The 9,122-nt window shown below is 38.5% G+C and overlaps 1 non-coding gene across 1 annotated transcript; it reads right to left on the bottom strand.

The window, feature by feature from the left end:
- Positions 1 to 7,377: 7,377 nt before the first annotated feature.
- Positions 7,378 to 7,509, bottom strand: LOC129400635 (small nucleolar RNA SNORA70). Its single transcript, XR_008627830.1, has one exon. It is a non-coding gene; the product is annotated as a small nucleolar RNA SNORA70 (small nucleolar RNA).
- Positions 7,510 to 9,122: the final 1,613 nt, after the last annotated feature.

The raw sequence follows: 9,122 nt of genomic DNA, 5'->3' as shown, positions 1-9,122 counted from the left end.
CTGTTAATAATAATGGTTTTCTATGCACACAATTGCAACACGACACCCATCACCAGTGTATCCACCTCCCCCCCAAAGAATCCCTTCCCCTTCATTATTTTTTCATAAGTTTGTTCACATTAATTGATTACATTCAATATTTCAACACCAGTCCCACTGCTATTACACCTTCCCACCACCATTATTTCAATTTTTCTCACCACCATTCAAGCCTGCCTGCCATGGGCAGATGCTAGATAATTTATTTTCTATTGTTTATTATGAGTATCATGATATTATGAGTATATGAGTATTGTGCTTGTGATCATGAGAGGTCGTGTGCCAGCAAAAGTGGCCACGTGCTTCTGGAATTCTAAAACTGTAAATGGTTGGGGTCCAGAGACATCTCTGTTGGGAGCTAATCCATGTTGAGATTCATTTGGGAGTTTCTGGATCAAGGCCATTGATGCCCTGATATGGCACCCAGAGGCAGATTGTGGGCATGACAGCCAGGACCCCAAACAGGTGGGGAGACAGAAAGGGCTGGCCCATATCCGCTGCTGCCTTGTGGCCTGAAGTCTTAGTCTTTGAATCCTCATACCTGAGTTTTGCTTTTGGAAGCTCATGGCCATTGGGGTTTCAGCTAGAACAGGCGGAGAGGGCCAACCCACTCCATCTGAGGTGCCCTGGTGGAATTGACTCTGTATGAGGTCCAGAAAGATCTTTAGTGAGCTGCTGTCTTATGGGACTCACTGCTGTGTCTCTCAATTCCCCTTCATATTTTTCTCTCTATCCCCTTGCCACTGATCAATTCCTCCATTATGTTCCTTTTGGCCCTGTTTGGCTACATTGCTGTGTATGTTTAAATTCCACATATGAGAAAGATCTTTCTGTATCTATCCCTTTCATTCTGGCTGACTTCACTCACCACGATCTTCTCTAAGTTCCATCCTTGTTGTGACAAATTGCATAATTTTATTCTTTCTTATCGCTGTATAATATTCCATATACCATAACTTCTTGATCCATTCATCCATAGTTGGGCATTTGTGTTGTTTCTATTATTTTGTTATTGTACCAAGTGCTGCAATGAACAGAGGTGTGCATACATCAGTCCTGAAAGGCCTTTGTAAAAATGTCTCAAAAATAGGGTGAAATACTCTTCAACAGTGTAATGCAGATCACTGTATCATTGTCATTCCGTTATTCATCGATTTACTAAAGCGGGCACCAATAACGTTTCTACTCATTCCAGCCCTGCGATTTTAGCAGCTTCTCCTTACTCATTTTTCCTAATGATTGGAGGCTTCTTTCAGGGCCAGGGGAATGAGAACTGTTATTGTTACTGTATTTGGCACATTGAATACACCATGGGGAGCTTGCCAGACTCTGCTGTGCGGGCAGGACACTCTCGGTAGCTTGCTGGGCTCTCTGAGAAGTAAGTATGTACTACCAAGGGAAATACTTAGTAGATACAGTAGAAAAGTATCATAGTTCAAAAGTCTGTTAGTATAGACATACTGCTTAATAATCACCTGGATATTATTTATATTTATTATGGTAGTTATTAGTTCAAATTCACTGATAGATTTTAACCCTCTATATTACATGGAAAACTAAGTATGATTAATTTTTAAAAAAGGGGTCATGCCAGGAAGTAGTTAGGAGCACACAGTGCCAGGGATTCAGAATTTCACATATATATGCTTAACTATCTCACCAGCCATAAAGGCAATTCTTTTTTTAAAAGTTATTAGGAATTGAACCCAGGATCTCACACATGCAAGGCAAATGTTCTACCACTGCACTAGATTCTTGGCACCTGAAGGTAATTTTTAGACTTCTCACTGATTTGATGTTGTCTTAACCAGATAGCAAATACATACCCTACTACTATCTAACTAAAGCAATATTAATTGGGAAATGTCTGATTGACACCTTTTCCCTACTTAATAAAAATAATATCAGCCTGATTTTTAAGGGCTTTCATTTGTGATGTAGTCAAAACTACACCTAGCAGGTGTATGTTATCAGGAAGATAAGCCATTCTTTCCTAGTGCGTTACCATTATCTATTTAAATTGCTATGACACAGAATTAACTATAAATCATTAAACTTAAAGAATTTCTAATGAATTCAGTAAGCAGGTGGTATAATATCCAGATATATCCATATTTATATAGGTCGCAGGAATTTCTTGTAGGTTTTATGTGCTCAGGATTAATCTAGGAAAGAATAAGAAAAAGCTATCTAGGAAGGGCTAAGAAAAGAATAATGGGGCTTAAATGAAAATAAAATTGTACCCTAGACAGATTTCTTAAGTTTGGACCTATATAAAAGAACATATATTTATGGGAAGTGATGTTTAATCTGAACTGAAGAAATAATACAGTAAAAGATGTATCAAATAAACTACAATTTGTGCAACAGATACACACCTGTAAATATATATGACATACTAAATTAGAACATATGCATATGAACTTTCTTAGGTGTATTCTAAAATTCAACATCTTTCAGAGCAGTGATCAGCAAAATTTTTCTGTAAATGTCCAGATCAGTAAATATTTTAGGCTTGACAGGCCACATGTAAATGCAACTTCACTATAAGCTCTAAGCTAACACAGGCAATGCTTAAAATAATGTGCATGGTTGTGTTCCAAGTAAACCTAATGTATGGACAATGAGATCAGAATTACAGCAAATTTTATATATCCAAAGTATGAATCTTCTTTTTAACTTTTTCAACTATGTAAATATGTCAAAACAAACCAGTATTAGTTTATGCATTATACTAAAATAACTGGAAGGCTGAATTCAACCTACAGACAATGGTTTGGTGGTCTTTGCTTTAGAGAATCAAGATTTTAGGCTTCAATAAAATGAGATACTATCTGAAATTTTTTATGGACTCAGCATAAGATTAACAGTTACAAAGTTGTTCATCATTGGGCTTCAGTAATACAATGTTCCAACACCCAACCTTTCATTGGGGTATACTTGTCACCACCACTGTCTCCAATATCTGAAAAGTTTTAATGTTTTATATATTGGCACATCTAAGCACAATTGTCCATTCCTATTGGATATGGCAGAATTGAAATGCACATCATGAAGATATGGTATAAATAGACAATGAAATACTACACAGCATTCAGGAAATGAAGTCATGCAATTTGCTGCATCATGGGTAGAACTGGAAGATATGTTAAACGAAGCAAGTAAGCCAGAAGAAGGAGAAACATGAATTGATATCACCTATACATGGTATTTAGAGCAACTGGGTGAGGACATGCAATGGTTTAAAGGGGGAATTCTGAGATCACCCTTGCTCCCAAAGTATAGAGAGGAGAAGGAAAGATAATGAATGGAGTGTGGGGCGAGAAGAGACAGATGAGAAGTTGCAGGAGGCAAGGGTCAAGATACATCTGTGACATTAAGGAATAATAGAGCTAAATATCCAAATCAGAGTCAACGACACTGAAATAATGAGACCAAAATTTCACTGTGTCACTGCATCACTGTCATCCCACCGGTCATCGATTTTGTCAAGCGGGCACCAGTAACGTCTCCATTATGAGACTTGTTGTTACTGTTTTTGGCATATTGAATACGCCACGGGTAGCTTGCCAGGCTGGCTCTTAGTAGCTTGCAGGACTCTCCGAGAGGGACAGAGGAATCAAACCCGGGTTGGCCGTGTGCAAGGCAAATGCCCTACCCGCTGTGCTATAGCAAACTTTAAAAAATGCCAGGCTTGGGGGGAGGGGGAACGGTAAGAGAGGGAACCTGGGAACACTGGTGGAGGGAAGATTTAACTGATGGTGGGATTGGTAATCGAATATCGTATCTATAGGGCCAACTATGAATAACTTCGTAAATCACCATGTTTTCACAAAATAAAATTTTGGGGAAAAATGCTAAAATCATCACTAGGTGGCTCTGTACTCTGCTTCCTTTGTCATAACCACATTCCACCCACTCTTTTCTCTCCTTTCAGCACTAGATGGCAGTAACAATGTGCATTACTTAGCTTTCAAAGTTAATATTTTAAAATACTGACATTATTTATTTCCCTCGTATAAAGGACAATATATGCTTAATTTATGATCTAATTACCGGAATGCCAAACAATGACTTTAATGTCAACCTGGAAAATGATATGAGAAGGACATAAAATACACTGCTTTAATTGTAAATATTTTATATAGTATATTTACGTCTGTCTGAATTGAAAACAGTGCCTTGTCTGGATAGGATGTATTAGCATTATATAATTTTCACCGAATAAACTAAAAGAAATTTCATTTTTTATGTGGTCTGATCTAGGAGAAGTAACATAGGAACTATTTTAAAGTAGAAATAAATATAGCATGAATGTATTGGGTGATATGGATAACATTTATCATTTGAAAATAGATATTATCAATAGAAAATCCTAGCATAGGAAGATGTTTTTGAAATCAGTAAATCAAAATAATGTATTTGGTCAACTGAAGCTAAACTGCTAGAAGTATAGAAAATTAAGCTGACACATTAGCTTCCAAGTGTTTAAACAAAGTTTATAAAACACATAGACATGAAATATTTTAGTACTTCAAAAATTAGTGCTAATAGTGTTTAGAGTGGCAGAATCTCCTGTTCCTGCACCAGGTTGTCTTCACTAGGGGCCCCTGGAAGAGGGGCGGATTGAGTTTCCCTCCCCACCCCAAGCAGAGCCCTAGCAGCTGAAAACCTCCAGAACCCAGCCACAGCCATGCTCAAGGCCTCTCTCTTGATGCTCGGACGAGCTTCACCCATGAAGGAACCGACAGAGGAACCCAGGCATGCGGGACCTGTGGCAGAGATCTCCAAGCCTGTTCGGATCAGGACTGGGCCTCCTCCATCCAGATCACCAGTTTTCCAGTAGCTTTGCAGTCACACCCACAAACTCCCTCCGGCGCCATGTAATCTCATCAACGGCCAAGATCCAGAGACTATAAAGCAAAGCTTCCATAAGAGAGCAATGCAATTTTTTCTGGAGCATGCAGCCGCATTTGTGGCCGTGTGACCTCTTAATTTAAATTTAAATTAAATTTAATTTTTTTCCCTTGCATGGCAGAATCTGGCAAGGTACCCCTGACATATTTGGTATGCCGAAAACAGTAACAACAACATGCTCTTAGTGTTCCTGGAGTGAGCAGATGCCATCAGGTACATTAGCATGCAACAGGAACACATGAAGACGTTATTGGCGCCTGCTCAAGCAAATCAATAAACAACAGGATGAGAGTGATACAGTGATACAATGTTTATAGTAAAAAAATTCATTATTTGTAAAATTTTTTAAAAGACATTTAATACATCCTCAGGGAAGTAGAATCAATTCTACAGGTCATCAGTTAATTTTGTGGGTGAAAATTCCTTTCAGAAACTTATTATTTGCACCGTTTGTGGCATTGAAGGGTTCTAAGTCTATTGCTGTGGCAACAGGATTGTACTTATATAATGGCTTCATGGCTTTCAAAATGCAGTTATAAGCACAGGTCACTCTGGGGAGACTTGATTTTCTAAATTGAAAGAGACTGAATTAATTGTAGGTTGTGTGCCATAGAGGAAAAAAAGACTAAAATTACAAGTTAAAAGTAAGTGTTGGAGTCATGTAGATAAACAGATCACTGGGGCTAGAGAGAAGCACAGTGGGTAAGGTACTTGCCTTGCAGATGGCCAACCTGGGTTTAATCCCTGGCACCCCATGTGGTATCCCAAGCCCACCAGGAGTGATCCCTAAGTGCAGAGCCAGGTGTAAATCCTGAGCACTGCTTGCTGTGTTCCCCAAACCAAAATTAATTTTTTAAAATTCACTGACTCATTTTTAAAATGCAATGTTTGGGGAGACAGAGAAATAGTGTGGTGGGTATAGTATTTGCCCTGCATGCAGCTAATTAGGGTTCCATCCCCAGTTCCATCTCATCTGATCACACCAGGAGAGATTTCTGAGTGCAGAGCTAGGCACCCTGTAAATACCTTAAAAATAAATTATTTTTAAAAACTGAAATATTGGGGGGAATTATGATTGGCTCACTTTACTATCTTTACCACCTAATTTAGTTCTCCATAAAGCTGGAAAAGAATAGATAAAGGAATCAATTATGACATTTTATTTTACTGCCAAATCTATGCTCTAATTCTTTTCTACATGCTGCTTTCCTAATGTTGTGAGATTAAAAGCCTGTTTTTATTCAATTTAAGTGGTCCTATATGTGAGAAATGAATTAAATTATGTGTGTACACACCTGCTGTATTTCCAAGAGAAAAATATTAAAGTAGTTCATCAATCAACAGGTCTTAAATATAATAAAAATGTTTTAAATTTGAGAAATTCATTAAAATATTTGTTTTGTTTTGTTTTGGGGCTGCACACAGCAGACCTCGGGACTTACTTGTGACTGTGTGCTCGGGGCTTACTCCTGAGAGTGACCATATGGAGTGCCAGGGATGGAACCTTCATCCACCTTGTGCAAACCATTTTAACGGGATTGAGCAAAACATATGTAGTTATCTTTGTTTCTTCATTGCTTTTCATTTCCATGTGAAAAATGAGTTTTGCTTTGATCTCTTTCTATTCACGCACACACTAGATCAAGAAATTACATGATACGATTATAGATCCTGGAATTCTGTTATCGACTCAAAACAACATTGATTGTCATAAATATGTATTGATGGAAAAGAAAGGTTATATATTATTCTTGAAGAAGCATCCCTGATAATCCTAGGTTTTGTACAAAGCATAATTTCATCTTGCTCAGTCTTTATCTAAACTGTGTTCCTTTGAATATGAGACCTGAACACATTGTTCTGATAAATCAAGACATTTTGTTTCATTAAGGGAATCAACAGCTTTTCCTCCAAGGTATTCAATGATCTTTTGGGGAGGAACGTTTTATTCTGTTACTTTTTAATTAACAAGTAGTGCTTATTGTGGTGAGATGGGGTGGGGCAGTGAGGGCTGGAAGGAGGGATCAAGGACTTGGAGGGGAGGCAGGGCAGCTCCAAGACTCAGGAGAACAGTGCCCACCATTTGTTCAGAAGCCCATGATTAAGCTTATATTTGACCCCATCACCATCTGGGACGAGCTGCTTTTCAGCCTCCATGATTTCAAATTCATCCACATTGAACTTGATAAAGCCCCACTTCTTAGAGATGTGGATCTCCTGGCCAGGGAACTTGAACTTGGCCCTGCCTAGGGTCTCAGTCACATGCTCCCTGTTCTGCAACTTGGTGCAGAGGAATATGATGACTTGGCCAATATGGACCATGGTCACTGTGTCCTGGAACTTTCTGAAAGCACCTCAAATTCCTGTGTGGGGCCCGGGATTGGGGACAGTGTGAGAACAAATAGGAATGCCCACGAAAAAACTGGTCTCCAAGGTCCTTAGAACAGCACATAGAAGTCCTGGGCTGCAGATACTACTAAGGAGGCTGCTTGCTGTTTCCAGCACTCTGGGTCCCAACCAGGGAAATACCATGGTGGGCTTAAGTGGCTGCACTGGGATGAATACTTTAAAAACAAAGACAAGGAAGAATGTCCACGCTCTGAATTTTACATTCTTGCTTATAAGCATCTAATGAAAATCCACATTTAAACTCTATCTCGAGGAGCTGGGAAGACAGCTAATGTAGTAGAGCATATTGCACACATGTGTAAAGTCCTGAGTTCAATCCTAGGCAGTGCATGGCCTCCCCTACCCCACACCTCCCACCACACACACACCGTGACTGCGTCTCTGGTAGACCTCAAGCACTGCTGGGCATGAGAACACCAAAGCATCAGACCCATACCTCTCTGCACAGCACTGCCAGAGGAACAGATCCATAATGATCTTTCATATGTGGGATATAAAGAAACATAGTAAGGAAATAACAAACTACCAAAGTCTATAGAACCTGACAATTGGTCTACAGAACTGATCTACCATGACAAGGTTGTTGAGGGGTGATACTCTGTCGGAGGGTGTAGTGATGGAACAGTACTTTTATGAAACCTTATCATTTAAAAATTATTTTAAAATAAAAGCAAATGAAATACCTGCATCTACATAGCACAAAGTTGTAAATATAAGTGACAATTAATGGATTCACATTTTGATGGTTACTCTAAAGATGAAATTCATATTGAAGTAGTTATCTGAACTAATTTTAAGGAAATTCCATTAGTATCACTGATATTTGTGGGGAGGGGATTTGGTTCACACATGGTAGTATTCAGAACCTATTTCTGGCTCTGTGCTCAGGAGATCATACATGGTACCAAGGATTCAAGCCAGAGTTGTTGCCACAGTCACATGCAAGACAATTAATTGCCTTATCTCCTGTACCTCTCCAGCTGGGAATGTTTCCTTTTCAATTGTGTGCAACAGACTAATCAACATCATTAACCAATTCAACATGCTACCCGTATCCATTTTAGGCTTCTAAACAAAGTTTCAGGAAAAGAGCATAATCATATGGATAGCTGTCACTATAAATTTATGTTCCACTGCTGAATTTTCTCTTTAGAGCTAATAGTCAATTTGATAATCTCCATCCGTTTCATAAATGGTCATATTATCTGAAAATATTGTTATCTTTAATAACATTTACCTCCACATTCCATGCTTTCTCTTATTTTATTGCAACGGATAGCAGAACATTAGCAGAATGTTACTAAGAGATGATATTTTTATTCCTGGCTTTAATGTAAATTATTCTGGAACTCTACACATTATAAAGTGTATGTATATATATATAAGAATACATACACATATATACAGTGTAAAATATGTATATATACACATATTTCTTATAGTTTTCTGGTACACACAGTTATTAACTTTCCCCCAAAAAAGGTTTATCATGAAAGATTGCTGCCCATGCTTTAAATCATAAAAGATTTATTTAATTGCATTCTAACATATTGTTGATGAAATATTTCTGCACATCTTTTTTTGTTTTGGCACTACACCCAGTGATTTCTCAGGGGCTACTCATAGCTCTGTACTCAGGGATTGCTTCTGGTAGTGCTCAGGAGACCAGGTGGTTCTGGGACTTGAACTGGGCCTACTGCATGTAGAGCTTGCTTCCACCCCAGTGAGCTATCTCTCTGGTTCAAAATATTTCTGTA

This window comes from Sorex araneus, chromosome X (assembly GCF_027595985.1).
Source record: "Sorex araneus isolate mSorAra2 chromosome X, mSorAra2.pri, whole genome shotgun sequence".
NCBI lineage: Eukaryota > Metazoa > Chordata > Mammalia > Eulipotyphla > Soricidae > Sorex > Sorex araneus.
Note: the sequence above shows the minus strand (reverse complement) of the source record. Positions and strands in the feature narration are given on the sequence as shown.